General features: G+C 34.6%; 1 protein-coding gene and 1 long non-coding RNA gene across 21 annotated transcripts in view; one reads left to right on the top strand and one right to left on the bottom strand.

The window, feature by feature from the left end:
- LOC105749481 overlaps positions 1-11,851 on the bottom strand; it is a 33,902-nt gene extending 22,051 nt beyond the window's left edge. The window contains exon 1 of the long non-coding RNA XR_001120564.3: positions 11,521-11,851. This is a non-coding gene — a long non-coding RNA (uncharacterized LOC105749481). The remainder of the gene's footprint in view (positions 1-11,520) is intronic.
- Positions 1-15,330, top strand: part of MEF2A (myocyte enhancer factor 2A) — a 222,813-nt gene that overhangs the window by 170,315 nt on the left and 37,168 nt on the right. The window lies entirely within an intron of this gene.

Genomic DNA, 15,330 nt, shown 5'->3' with positions numbered 1-15,330 from the left:
ATCTATTTAAGATGCCTTGACTTTGATTCTGTTATTCACATCCTTTGGGTCATTCTTTTTAGTTATTTTTCTTTATCTTTATATAGCAGCAGTAGGGAAAAAAATGCTGAACTTTTAGTTAGAAGACCCAAGTTTAGATTCTGGTTAAGGTGCCTTCTCACATGTTTCACTGTGGACGTAAGCTTTTAATCTCAGAGCCTAGGTTTCCTCATATGTAAAAATAATGTGTGTAAATGCCTACTTCATAGAGTTATTGTGAAGAAAACCTTTATTTTAAGCCTTAAAATTGTGGGCTTTAAAAGATCCATAATGATTTCCTTTGTCCCCCAACTCATATTCTTCTTTTTCTCCTTTGTTATACAGCTTAAATATGTTGTTGCAACCTTAGAAAGCAGTGGATTTATTTTTATTTTGAAATCTTATTCATTATCCTTTTTCACAGAAGATAATGACATCTCCCATACTTCTCATGAATGATAATTATCTTGAATTCCTTTTTCTTTCTTGGTATTAACTGACAATTATGAATTTTGATTTTCTCTAATTAGAGGACAGGATTGTTGACCTCCAGCTTTTGTATCTAACCAGATACAAATCAGACAACAAGATGAGTACCTCTAAACATTGTCTTGTGCTTTTTGTTGTTGTTGTTGTTTTACCCAGCTGAAATTACTGAGTTTCAAGAAGTTGATATGTGGAAGCAGCTGGTTTTGATTACAGTATTTAATTAATATAATAAATATTTAATTTCCAAACCTGGGACTGTTGTATAATGGAAATTTTAAAAGGCTGTCTTTGAGCCCCTTTACTATTCTTTTAGGACAAGGGTATGGATGAGAGCTGCCAGTTGAGGAACTACCCATTCAAGTTGACACTTTTTCTGTAATTTATACTCTTTAGAGAATAGCCTAGAACTTTTAGAGGTCAGTGACTTGGCCAAGGTCACATAGTCATTATGTATTAGAAGCAGGTCTTAAATCAAGCTTTGCTTGGTCCAAAGTCATCTCTGATCATTCTGCTGACCTTTTCAGCCCTCCCGCCCCACCCAAAAAAGGAGTGTTAACGTTTATTAAAAGCCTACTGTGAATATAACATTACACTAAGATTTGGTCTTATTAAGAACTACTGTTGTTTTTTCTCCACCACAAGTGTGGTAAATAAGATAATCAAATATTTGTAATGAGCTTAGCAATTGTTAATAGTAGCAGTACAGTAATTTTATATTACTGTAAGTGTAAATATAAAGTTTCCTTACTAGATGAACAATTTAAATGCATAAGTCAGAGACTTTCCTTGAACATTACTCTAAGTTTTTATCCTTAATTGGAAAAAAAAATTATAATACATTAGCAAAATACAGATTCTTTTTCAATTTTGTGGAAGATAATCCCTGAGTACTTTTTATTTATTGTAATCATATCTAGAGCTATTGTATATTCCTTCTCTCCTGTAGGGAAATTTGCAAAATATTTTATTACAGTGTAAAAACATTTAGATAATCCTAATCTCTAAACTCTCAATACGTATTACTCTGTCAAGATGCTATAACTCGCTCTATATTTTTTTGAAAGGGACTGGCAGTTGTGAATTAATCTTTTCCATTTCAGAGTTTTTACTTGCAACCCAGCAATTTATATATCAAATAGACATTTCACAGACAGCTCCAGTCTTGGTAATCTGCCAGTTAAAACTCAAGCACCACTATACCTGAAATTTAAATGTCATTCTCAAGTGAATAAACCTGAATTAATGTGATCCTCCCTTTTTAATTGATTGCCAGTAATTAAAGGATCAATTCTTTAACAACATGTTAGTGAATTATTTTAGCCTTTAGACTACTGAGTCAATGGAATTGTTTTTTTATGGCTAAAATATTTTCAGTTGCATTTGATTTATTGATATCATCTGTGTTTTTTCCATGCCAAACTGAAACATAGGTTCAGAAGTTACCTAATTAATTAATACATACATTTTCATTTTGGGTGTCATCTCTCAATAAGATGAATTCACCCAATTCCTATATTTTTGCCTGCTTGCCTGCATTTTTTTTTATTTCCTTCACAGGCTAATTGTACAATATTTCAGAGTCCAATTCTTTTTGTACAGCAAAATAATGGTTTGGACACGTATACTTATTTTGTATTTAATTTAATTTATACTTTAATATATTTAACATGTATTGGTCATCCTGAAATCTAGGGGAGGGAGTGGGGGGAAGGAAGGAAGGGAAAAATTGGAACAAAACGTTTGGCACTTGTCAATGCTGTAAAATTGCCCATGCATATAACTTGTAAATAAAAAGCTATTAAAAAAAATAAAAATAAAAATGATGTTATTTCAAAAAAAAATAAGATGAATTCAGTAACACCTATGAAATTGCTTATTAAGTAGTATTCCTGACATAATTCATAATTTCAAGAAATTAATAAATTCTTTAACTCCAGATCAAAAGGGATGAATTGACAGACTACTGTAAGTCATAGAAAAGAAAGTTATTGCAAATTTATGCTACATATTTTGTTAATTTCAGCAGCAAATTCAAAAACCTTACAGATTTATAGGAATTAGCTACAGGATTGAGTTAATCTACCTTAAAGTGTGTGTGTATGTGTGTGTGTGTGTGCGCGCGCACATGTGTTTTATCTGAATTACTTTGAGAGTTTGGCTTCCTAAATATCTATCTATCTATCTAAATAGATAGATAGATAGATATAGATGTTAGTTAAATACTGTCATTATGAGGTGTTCCTAATGTAGCTACTCCCAAAAGTGACTTTAATTTTTGAGGTGTGAAATTAATATTTCAGTTCATTTGAGAATAAAAATGCTAACTTAATATGGTAGCTTAATCTTTATATCTCTTCCCTTTTATGTGTAAATAAAATCCTTTCATTTTATTTACCTGAAAATTTGTGAGTCTTCTCATCCCATTGCAGTTCTTCTTTAATATGACTTATACATTCCCAGAAAATATCAACTTATCATGTAATTAAACAACCACAGTTTATGGGAAAAATGAGGTTGGGACATAGTGCTAAAAAAAATTCATAATTGACACATAAAAAAGAGAAAGGAACCCATTTTTAAAAGTAGTACAGTTTTTAGATAATAAATGGTTAAGACATGCATAATACACATATTAAGAAATACAAACATGATACAATAAATAGTGACCGAAGCTGGGTGGCTTTGCTTACATGAATAAATTGGGCATCCCTGAACTCCAAACCTTAGAAATAAAAGTCTTGCTGGAAGAGGTGGGAGTATTTGGGACCAATTTTTCTCTTTTTACAGCTACTGCTCTATGAGAAGATACACAATAAATAAATATGGTATTTTATCTTAACAAGGAACTGAAATTTGTTTATGGAATTAGGCATTAGAAAGGTTACAGTTAGTGAGTTATGCATTTTCTGCATTCTCACTTAGAAGAAATCACACAAAAGCAAATTCAGAATTTGCTTTTATATTCAAAATGTTCCCTAATATATCAGTTGTGTTAGAACTAATTAATATTTCCACATGTTATAGCAGAAATGATTATAGGCTTATTTGGGGATAATCTACTTTATACTTATTCAGGAAAAAGTTAAGAGCAATAAATTTAGTACCTTGTCTTTAATGTTTTATTTTGGAAGACCTTTGGAAAGCCCACCAATTTAAGACCTAGGTTTAATGTGATGTTATAAAAATAAATTAAAATAGATGTCATAAACTATATGAGAAGCTTTAAGTTTTTTTTTTAAGAGATATCTCTGAGCCTCATAACCTATTTATGGGTCTAACAAATTAGGTTACCTAGTACCCAGACCCAAAAAGAATTGATGTGATGTTATAGAAGGAGGAAGAGACACTATTAAAAGCAGACAAAATAACATGAAAAGCAACAGTCTAACTGAAAAAGAACAAATGTATGAGAGCATAGAACTCAAAAAGTACAGCAGTATAAGATCCTAAAAGCATCACTTTGTGGCTCTCACTCATCACTTTGTTGCTGCTCTTGTTAATGGATAATATAGTTCCTAACATTGTAAAATATATATTTTTTGTTAGTTAACAAGCACTTATTAAGTGTCTAGCTCTGGATTAAGCACTAAGGATCCAGAAAAAAAGCAAAATATAGCCCCTACTTTCAAAGAATCTAGAGGAGTGATTTCACATGCAAAACTCAAAGTACAAAAAGTTACATACAGGATAAATTGGAGATAATCAACAGAGGAAAGGCATATTAAGAGGGATCAGGGAAAGTCTTCTAGAAAATAGAATTTTATCTGGGAATTGAAGGTATCTAGGAAAGTGAATGGGGGGGGAGCATTCTTGGTCTAGGGGCAACCTGTAAAAATTTATGGAAGTGAGAAATGTATTGTCTTGTTTGAAGAGTAGCAAGATTAGTGTCACTGGATTGCAGATCATATGTGGGTGATTAAGATATAAACAAGACTGGAAAGGAGAGGAAGAAAACCTAGGTATGAATTTCTTTGAATGCCATAAAAGGATTTGATCTTGGAGGTAATATGGAGCCACTGATAACATTTTTTAAAAATATTCACTATATTACAATACCTTTATGTGGCATCAAATCTGTCTTCATTTTTCTGTGATATAAAATAAAGAGCAGCTCTCAACTCATATCCTTGAATCCTTGTATAGCTTTAAAAAGATAAATTAAGACAAGAGGGAGTCAGGAGAGCTTAACCTACTAGACATGTTCAGTGTTGTGCCTAGACCAAGGTCAGAACTGGACATATTCAATTTTGTGCCTAGACCAAGGTCAGAACTGGACATATTCAATTTTGTGCCTAGACCAGGGTCAGAACTGGACATGTTCAATTTTGTGCCTAGATTAGAGTCAGAACCTTGTCTTCAAGTGTAGTCAGGAAGCATTTATTAAGTGCTTACCAGGTACTAGACACTGTACTAAGCAGTGATACAAATAGAGCAAAATCTCTCGAGGAGTTCACCTTGTACAAACAAGCTACGGATAGGATAAATTAGAGATAATTAACAGAAGGACATTAAAGAGGATTGAAAAAGATTCCTTTAGAAAGCAAGATTTTGGTTAGATTTTGCCCTTTAGTGTTCGAAAGGGACCAAAGTGACATTATATCATGGTCAAGGTGCAGTGTATCTGTGGATACTCTGGATAGTGTGTCAGGATAAGCTCAGAAGGTTCTACCAGAGATCAGATGCAGATGAACATTTGGAGTGGAGGTGTCTCTAACTTTGTGCATCTTTGAGCTACTTCAATTTTGCTTTACTCATAGAGCCCAGCTCCTTCTTTGATAAAGGCACACCATGTTGGGCAGTCCTGTGCCATATCTAATGCCAGTTCCAAAATTCTTCAAGAGGCCTTGAGAGTGTCCTTGTTTTGATTCTTCTGACCTTGATATGAGTGCTTGCTTTGCATATGTTCTCTGTAAAATAGTCATTTAGAAAAACAGAAATTTGAGAACATGAGAACAAGAGCTGCTGAATTTTATTGAATAGAATAACATGATTAGATTTAGACTTTAGAAATATCAGAATACTAAGTAAAATATTATGGAAGAAAAGAGTCCTGAAGGATATTTACCATTAAAAGGTGTGAGCTGGATGAAAATCCAGCAAAGCAGACTGTGAAGGAGGCTTCAGACGGGTCAACTAAGGGAGAACACTGTCCTGAAAACCTAGAGAGGAGAGGATGGTTGACAGTATCAGAGACTGCAAAGATCAAGGAGAATGAAAACTTAAGAAAAGATCATAGATTTCACAATTAAGAAATGATTAATAACTTTGAAGATAACAATTTTGGCTGAATGGTTAGGTCAGAAGCCTGATTGCAAAGAATAAAGAGTGAGAGGAAAGGAAGTAGAGGCACCAATTGCAAATGGTTTTCTCAAGCTTAATTATAAATGGGAAGAGATATTTTTATTGGGTAAAGATAAATCAAAGAAAGGATATTTTTAAGATTTAGAGAAACATGGGGGTGTTTACAGGTAGTAAGGAAACAGCTAGTAGACAGGGAGATGAGTGAAAGAATGGGAATTATAGAAGAGCCAATCTACTGGAGAAGGTAAGATGGAATGGAATCATTTGTGTATATAAACTCATTAGTTTTAGCAAGAAGGGTCATCTCTTCATGTGAGACAAAGATGAAGGAGAAAACAATATGGGTAGGCACATGGGAGATGTGAGATAAGTAAAAGGACATAATACAGAATTCTCAGTGAATTGCCTAAGTTTTTTTCAGTAAAACATTAAACAAGATTCTGAGCTGAGAGGATAGAACATGGGAAGCCACTGGAGGCATAGGGAGGCAGTAAAAGGTATGGAAAAGCTGCTGTGGAGAGTTCATAGTGAGTTACTCTATCAGGGGACTATATACAAAAGAATTGACTTGTCACAGTGAAGGCATTCACTGAATTTGAAATTGTGTGACATATATTTGTTGGAGGCAATTAGATGGTTAATTGTATAGAATGCTAGGACTGAGTGCAGAAGACCTGAATTCAAACCTGGCTTCAGACACTCACTGTGTGACCCTGAACAAGCCACTTAATCTACTAGAGAAGGAAATGACAAATCACAATATTTTTACCAAGAGTACCCCATGTGAGGTTACAAAGAGCTGGGCATGACTACAGAACTCAACAAGAACAACCACCATAAGTTTATAGGTAATCCAATCAGCACAGCTTCACAATTTTCTCCAGCTTCATTTAGCAGCATCTGAGTTAGGAGTGAAGACAGGATCCTGAGAGTAATCCAGGAGTTGAAGCTTTGAAGAATAAAATCAGAACTATGATAAAGGAACAAGGAACTCAAGGGAAGAATGCTTAGCACAGTGCCTGGCACATAGTAAGCGTTTAATAAATATTTATTGATGGATTGTTTAATTAAGAAGATGGCAGTATAGAATTGAGGGTCAAGATCAGGCTATGCAAAGGAAATCTTTTGTGTCATTAAAATTTTTTTTTGATTTCCAGTATACTTTATTTAAGAAGTGTATCACTCTGAAGTTAGGAAAAATCAAAACAAAACACCCAACTGACATGACATGATATAACACAGAATCCTGTGGATTTCCAAGAGAGCATAGAACTACAACAGTATGTTCCAGAACAGTCCCAAGAACAATTCCAAGTCTTGAGATGAAATAAGAAGGGAATAAATGACAGAATTTGTAGCTTGCATAGTAGAAATAATTATCATAATAGAAAAACTTGAATCCACAGAGATGAGTTTCTCAAAAGATGTTTAAGAGAGAAAAACAGATTAGGAATGAATTCTGAAGTAAAGAACAATTTGCAAAAAGAGGCAGAAAGCAGCAACATTAAAACACATGATCTTTCTACAAGCAAAAAACATTTGTCTGTAAAACAGGATATTGAGAAAAAACTTAAGAATGACAGCTCTCCCAGAATAACATGACAAGTCAGAAAATCTCAACACTATAATGCAAGAAATAATGAGTAAATAGGGCAACTAGATCCAGTGAATAGAGCACCAACCCTGAAGTCAGGAGGACCTTAGTTCAAATTTGGCCTCAAACACTTAATACTTCCTAGCTGTGTGACCCTAGGCAAGTCACTTGACTCCAGTTGCCTCAGCAAAAAGAAAAAAAGAAATAATGAGTAGAAAAGTACTCATAACTTCTAAACATAGAAAACAAAGTGCCAATCAAGTGAATCCACACTGCCACATATGGCACATATGTTGCAAAGTGTGAGACACATAATGTTTAAATTTAACAATTGCCTTGGCAGGCAATAAATTCTGCAAATGATCAGGAGAAAGATCTTCACATATAGGAAGAAAAAATTTGAATAGCAGAAGACTGTGTACTCATCAGAAACTGCATAAGGAAATGGAATAATATATTCCAAAGAGTCAAGAGAAGCTCAAAGTGGAAACCAGCACAATATACCCTGCAAACCCAAGCTTTTTAATCAATGAAAAAAAAAAGGACTTCACTATAAAAACCAAGGCATTTGAAGGATTCCTTGAGGGGGAAAAATAAGATCAGACTTTTTGCTGTCTAGTCATCTCAAACAACAAAAACATAAGAAATAGCAACAAATGCAACTACTAAGGAGAATATAAATATTGAAATAACTTACTCCATCTGTACAGATTATTAGAAGGAAAAAAATTATAGAAACTTACTTGGTTTCATAAAAGCAAGTATCATTAAGAGATTTCTTAAAGTACATGAGAGTTAAGATTAAAGAATGACTTAAAGAAAGAGAAGAAGGTGATAATGGAAGAATAGATCTGAAATATTATTTACTGAACTCCTTAAACCTTTCTCCTCCATAGCTAAACCAATATGTTTTGAGGAATTGAAGAGAAAAAATGAAAGGGTGCAAAAAAGGGGAAGTAGAATAAAGAAAAGAATGTATGATATATCCCAATCAAGCCTTAAGTAAACTAAAAGATGATTTTCAACTGTAGTCTCTCAGGAAGTAAAGAAATTACAGTAAATTTACTTAGGTGAATTGAAGAGGTGTTGAAATAGGAAAGAAAAGTGGTGATTTTGACTCAGTTGGAGGAAAGGATTCCACTGAAGAACAGTTCCGTGGGAGAGAGAGATATGAGGGTTTACAAGGATGTACACAGATGCAACTTTGTAAATATTGTCTGATTAGTAGCCCTTTAAATAGAATGCTGTGTCTGGAATAAGAGACTATTGAGATTAGACACTACCATTTTGATCTTCAACAAGTCACTTTACCTCAGTTTTCTCAACTATAAAATGAAAACAACAGTACCTACATCCCAGGGTTATTGTTAGAATAAAGATATGAGATAGTTTCTATAATGTGCTTATTAGTACAATGAAGGCTTGTTCCCTTCTCAGCCTTCTCTTAAATTTTTCTGGTTTTTTTTTTTTTTTTTTTAAGAAAAATCTTTATTAAAAGAGATAACGCTGGCAAAGTATGGAAGAGGAATACTAGGCAGTAAAAAAAAAAACCCTATGCTGAAAATTTATTTTCATAAAGTTACATATTGAATTTCTTACTCAAGAAGTAAAAACAAGCTCTACCTCATATAAATTGGGAAAAATTATTTTAGATTCTTAATAACCTTGTAAATGTGATCATCACAACCTCTTTATCTGTTTTTTTTTAATGTAAAAAATAATAGTTAGATTTGATAACTGAAGTTTCTCTAGTAGGTGCTTATAAGCTTTTTTTTTCCATTTCAATTACTGTAGCCAGATGTTATATCAGTCGGTCCCATTTTTTCAATGTTCATTTTACTTTTCTTTATGTTCTTTTTCATTCTACAGGACCTTCACTCTATAAAATTAGGCTTTGTTGAATTACAAAGGATATAAAAATGTATAGGTTAAACTCACATTCTGCCTATTGTGCCGAATTTCTGACCCTGATTGGCTATAATGTATCTCTGCTAGCCAAATTAATCTGTGTCTAATTAAAGTTACTTAGACTGAGAGCATTTTTATTCTATATAAATCATCATGTTAACCTCTAAATAAAGGAGCTTTCAAAATGCATGAAAATAATTTCTTTTAAACTTGGTATGTGTACTGGTTTTAAGAAATTCTAGAACTGAATTATTTAAATGAAAAGGAATTTTAAACATTTTTTCTAAATAAAAATCTTTGTAATTTTATAAATAAAAAAGAATTTGCATGTGAATTCTTATTAAGGAATTTGACTTTTCACCATTTTAGCAACCCTTGTTTGTGTTGATCATTTAAAGATTTTTTTTTTATAATTTTGAATAGGAAATTGCAAAGAAATCTCATTCCTAATTTAAAAATGTTGCTGTTCAGGTTGTGGTTCAACAAAATTATTTTGTTACCATAGACAACTTTTAGGAGTTTCTTTCCATTTGTATTTTTAGGAATCCTGAATTTTGCAAGGAATATTTTTACTGTGCATATAAATGCTTTGGTATTTAAAAAAAATTTTTTTTTACTAAAACTTGCCAAGCACAGAGTCTCAGTTGCTGGGTTTGCAATAAAAAATCAGATGTGTTTCACACACACACACACACACACACAAAAAAAAGAACTAATCTGTTGCCAAATTCTATTTAACGAACACCGAGCAATAATCAGGTACCAATGCATAATGTGAGGTGCAAAAAGTGAATGAAAGCCTCTCACATCTGGGATTTTATAGTGTAGTGGGAAGTTAAGCAGTGTACCTCTGGCATAACATTAAAAAAATAAAAGCTCGCATTTCCAAAGCTTGGAAAGAAAAGACAAAATATATCTTCTCTTCTTATAGAAGTGGCACACCATGAGTATTAAACAATGCATATAAGATTATCTAAGTGTTTTTATTTAAATTCTTTTAAACTGTCTAGGTTAGGAAAAGTACAGGAATACAATGGGAAATGTAGCTAATGTAAGATTTCCATAGAAACATTTAAATAAAAATTTGTTTTAGTGATTGACATTTATAAAATGCTTCAAAGTTTGTTTTTTTTTAAATTTCTTAAAACATTCTCTTAATTGTTCTTCATAGCAACCCTATGTATTGGTCTAATAGTATCATCTTTTTTCTCATTTTACAGATAGGAAAAACTAATTCATTATATGAGGTTGTTTACCAAAGGCTATTGAGGTGGTTAAAAGTCAGAGCTAGGATATGAACCTTGGTCTTCTTGTTCCAAATGTCTTTCCACTAAACCAAAACTTTTGAAAGAAATATGAACCTTAAGTGAGACAGAAATAAGTAAGAAAAATCACATCTGGAGGGCAGGATTCAGGGAATGTTCCACAGTGGAAAAAATATTTGATCTATGTCTAAAAGGAAGAATTGGAAGAATCTTTGTCAGGCAGAAATGAGGAATATTTTAGATATCCCATAAGCAAGGACACAAAATAGGAAAAGTTAGGGAACTGATTATTTGGATGGAAGTATAGGGTATTAGGAGAAAGATTTCTGGGAAATAAGACTAAGAAAGTAGATTGGATCAGGCTAACAAATATGTGCTTAATTCTGTTAACAGTGAGCAGCCAATGATGTATTTTATTTTATTGATAAAAGAAGTTTAATTATAGGCATTGGGGAGTAAGGTTAGAAATCCTGACAGAGAGGCATAAAGCCTGGTTAGGGAAATAGGTGAGGGTAAAGAGAAAGTGGCACTGAAAAAGAATATTCCAGTTGACAGAGGCTCCTTGGCATACCAAGCATGGCATAGCTGTCATGTTTGGAACTTCTACAAAGAGAAGATTTTAGTTTGCCTCTTTTATATTGAATGTGGGGGGTGGGACAGCCCAAGTTGGCTCATCAGCTTGGGTTGGGATTTGAATAAAATTCAATGAGTTTAAAAGTTGGTGGAAAACTTTTCCAGTGATTTGAGAAGATAAGATTGGGTCCCAATCTCCATTGTACAGTACCCCAATAAGGGGGCAGGATAGGAGCATTTAAATGACAGGTTACTAAGCCATATGGGAAAGATCTGAAACAGGCCTTCAGAGTTCCTCTGCGAAGCCCACTCTATGGGGGAGGGGGAGGAAAGACCAGAGGTGTCAATGGAGAGGGAGAAAGAAATGCTTACCTGGCTGTTTCCCAAAAAGCGAGGGTTCCTCTGTTGATTCCATAATGGAACTTGAGGGAGGGAGAGCTACCAAACCCCAAACTCTTGTTGGAGGACAGGGCATTAGGGAAGACGGCTCAACCCCTATAGTTCCCGGTAGTAGCAAGCCAAGGGTAAAGAGATGTTTTCCAAAGCTTGCTTTGATTCAGTGACCTTTTTCCTCCTGGCTACAGCCTGATCATTAAAAGACCCCCAGCAGTTGTATGTAATACTGGAATGGGAGGAAGAGCTCAAGCATGGCTTCTCTTAAGTTTCTCTGGTTATCTCCCCAAGACACACCAAAGAGAGTGCTGGCCTTGGAGGGTGGGGTCCCCAGAATAGCCATGTGTCTCCTTCATCTGGGGCAGGGGAGTGTTCAGCTTCCTCTCTTGTCTCAAAGTTCCTGCATGAGGGCAGGGCTTTCTGGTGAGAGAAAAAGGAGTTTAGGAGTGTCTTGAGATGCAAAGGAAGGTCCTTTGTCTCTGGAGGGCTGGGCAGAGGGAGTTTGATTCCCTTCTAGCAAAACCTAAGCATTTTAAGCTTGCCAGTTAGGGGATTTTTATGCTAGAGCAATGCAGGTATTCTCTCTGGGAGAATACTGCTCCAACAGCCCAAAACCCAAGTGGTTCTGAGTGTGGAGAGTTTTGGGGTTCCCTTTGGTCGCCAAATGATGTCTAATTTTTTGAGGTTCCGTTCTGTCAGAGAACCAACTGATAAGGGATTTAGGGAACCAAAATGAGATTAGGGTTTCTGGTTGTCAGGGAATTAAATGATAAGGTCTAATGGCAGATTCAGGGTTCAGGGAACCAAATAAATGGAGTTTGGCTCCCCTGCATCCCCTTGGGATTCGGCACAAGGGTAGGGAGTTTGGGGAAAACTCCTTCTGGCAGTGCAGAGGTTCTCTGTAAAAGAATTTACAGACCCAAAAATCTAGATTGATAAAAGAAGTTTAATTATAGGGATTGGGAAGTAAGGTTAGAAATCCTCACAGAGAAGCATAAAGTCTGGTTAGGGAAATAGGTGAGGGTAAAGAGAGGGTGGCACTGGAAAGAATATTCCAGTGGACAGAGGCTCCTTGGCATACCAAGCATGGCATAGCTGGCATATTTGGAACCTCTGCCCACTGATGTTTTTTTAAGCAGGATAATGAAATATCAGAGCTAGACTTTGGACAATTATTCTCACACAATATATTGGATTAATTAGAAGAAAGAGAAACTAGGAGGGGAACTAGTTATAAATCTTACAGTAGTCCAGGCAAAGTTATGGAAAGGCTTGATCAGGGTGGTGCTAGTGAAAAATAAAGAAAATGATACATAAGAAAGACTTTATATAAGAAGCATCTACAGGACTTGACAACTGATATATTGAGAGATAAAGGAATAGTCAAAGATAACACCCAAGTTCCAAGTCTGAATGTCTGGTTATATGAAAATCATAAATATTGATGTCAGGAGGAAGAGATAGAAAAGATGATGAGTTCATTATATATGGTGAATTACTATCACAAGGATTACTGATTGCCAACTGCTAATAACTAATATGTCATTTGTAGTACAATTATAACATGTTTAAGTTAAAAGTAAAACTGTTGTTTCTATGCAAATTTAATAACAGAATTTATAATAGAATTTGAATTAAGAAAAATTAAGATTAATGTTAAGCCTTAAGGAAGAGAAATATAATAAATGCAGAGTTAAACTTAAATAATAAAGGTAAAATAAACTAATACTTAGAAATCCTTTAATTCAAATCTTGTCTTCATAGACCAGCTGTGTAATTACTTAGCTTCTCTCTACTTACCTTTCCTTCCCTGAAATGGAAATCTGTTGGAATGTTACTTTCTAATATTAATATTATTCCACAAATAAACTGGATCATTAGCATTTTAAAACCATTTTAGATTTCATTAAAACTAAAATTTAGGATATATATAGTAATACCTAGCAAAATTTGTTGTGTCTCCTATTTGTAAAATATTTTAAGCAGACCTGCCTAAAGGGCGGGATGGTGACATGATTTAGGAAAAATTGCTTAGTGGCAGAAGAGAGGATGAATTGGAGTAGGAAGAGACTTGAGGCAGGCAGACCTCCATAGCAGGCTATTGAGGCAGTCAGGATGTGATTGAGGTCCTGTACCAGAGTAGTGGTAGCAGTGGTAAAGGAGAGAAGGAGCAATATTCAGAGTTGTTGCAAAAGTGAGATCATGATGCCTTGACAACATATTGGATTGGGGTGGAGGGAAGGTGAGATAGTGGAGATTCCAGATGACTCTTAGGTTTGTGAGCCCCTGAGGGTCTGGTAGAATGGTATTGACCTCTATAGTAATAGGAAAGATTGCCCAGTAATAAGGAAGGTAATAAGCTCTGGTTTGGACTTTTAAGATGTCTACTAGATATCTAGTTTAAGATGTCTGAAAAGCAATTGGAGATGCAAGATTGGAGCTTGGCAGAAAGATTGGGTAGGAAAGGAAGATTTGAGAATTATCAGCTTAGAGGATGTAAAATACAGGCTAACTCCCTGGAGGGTTTTAGGGTCAGTCAGAGTCAGGATAAATCAAAGTCCTTGGTCTTTAGGAGGAGAAATGAAGGAGGCAGGCAAGCTGCCATGTGGCTTGCCAAAGATGTATTCTGGATCCTGGAATCCAGAGCCTCTCTCCTCCTCATCCTGCCACCAGTGACTCTGGCTTCTTCATCCCCCACCTCCAATCTTTGTCTACAATTATCTCAACACCAAACATTCAGCAAACACCAATGGTGAGGAGAGCCATCACATCACCATCTCATCTAAATATGTATATAGAGCCATTGTCTCACATCATATGGGTAATTAGCCTTAAGTGCTCGATTGTCTAATTCAAGCATTCCTTTTTGGAGTTTAGCCCTCTACAAGAGGAAGCAATTACATCCATGGGAGCTGATGAGATCATTAAGTAAAAATAGTATGAGGGAAGAATAGGGTCCAGGATAGAATTCTAAGGAACATGCTTAGAGGACATGCTCTAGAGAAAGTACCAAAAACAGAGAGAAAAAACAAGCAGATAGGTAATAAGAGAACTAACTAGGAGAGAAGGATAACCAAGATGTTATCAAGGAAGAGTAATCAACAGTGTCAGAGGCTGCAAAAAGGTCAAGTAGAATGAGGATTGAGTAAAGGCCATTGGCTTTGACAACTAAGAGATCATTAGTAACTTTGAAGAGAGCAGTTTCTTTGGTCTTAAAGAATTTACATTCTTTGTGGGTTGAGAAGAGATTTTTAAACAAAATAATTATTATTAATGATAGTCACTAAAAGTAATAGAAATAGAGAAACCAGGAGAAAACTCTGTATGTATTTTTTGGAGGCACAAATAATGAGTTCCTTTTTAGATCCATTGAGTTGTGAAACAATCAACAAGTATCTGAGAATGGTAGAAGGAAAGTTCAAAAAAGAGGTCAAAGATGGAGATATATGTTAGATTTGAAGCCATGGAAACCTCTAGAACTCTCAGAGCAAAATAATGCTGATGCTGTCAGCTAACATTTATGTGGCACTTTAAGTGTTGCAAAACAGTTTAAATATATTATTTTATCTTTATAATAGTCCTGTGAGAAGAATATCATATCACTATTTTATAGATGAGGAAGCTTGAAAGATGCTGATTTATTTCCTTGCATCAGGAGACACTCCATGTATTATTCTTTGCTTTCTCTTTGAGGAACTACCTGAGAAACTTGAAGTTCAGTGATGAATTTTTGAAGGACATCCAGAGAAAGAATATTCATAACAGACATAGATTAAGAGTTAGGAAGAA

The sequence above is a fragment of the Sarcophilus harrisii genome, chromosome 2 (assembly GCF_902635505.1).
Source record: "Sarcophilus harrisii chromosome 2, mSarHar1.11, whole genome shotgun sequence".
Classification (NCBI taxonomy): Eukaryota; Metazoa; Chordata; class Mammalia; order Dasyuromorphia; family Dasyuridae; genus Sarcophilus; species Sarcophilus harrisii.
The sequence above is the reverse complement of the archived record's forward strand: the minus strand, read 5'-3'. Positions and strand labels throughout refer to the sequence as shown.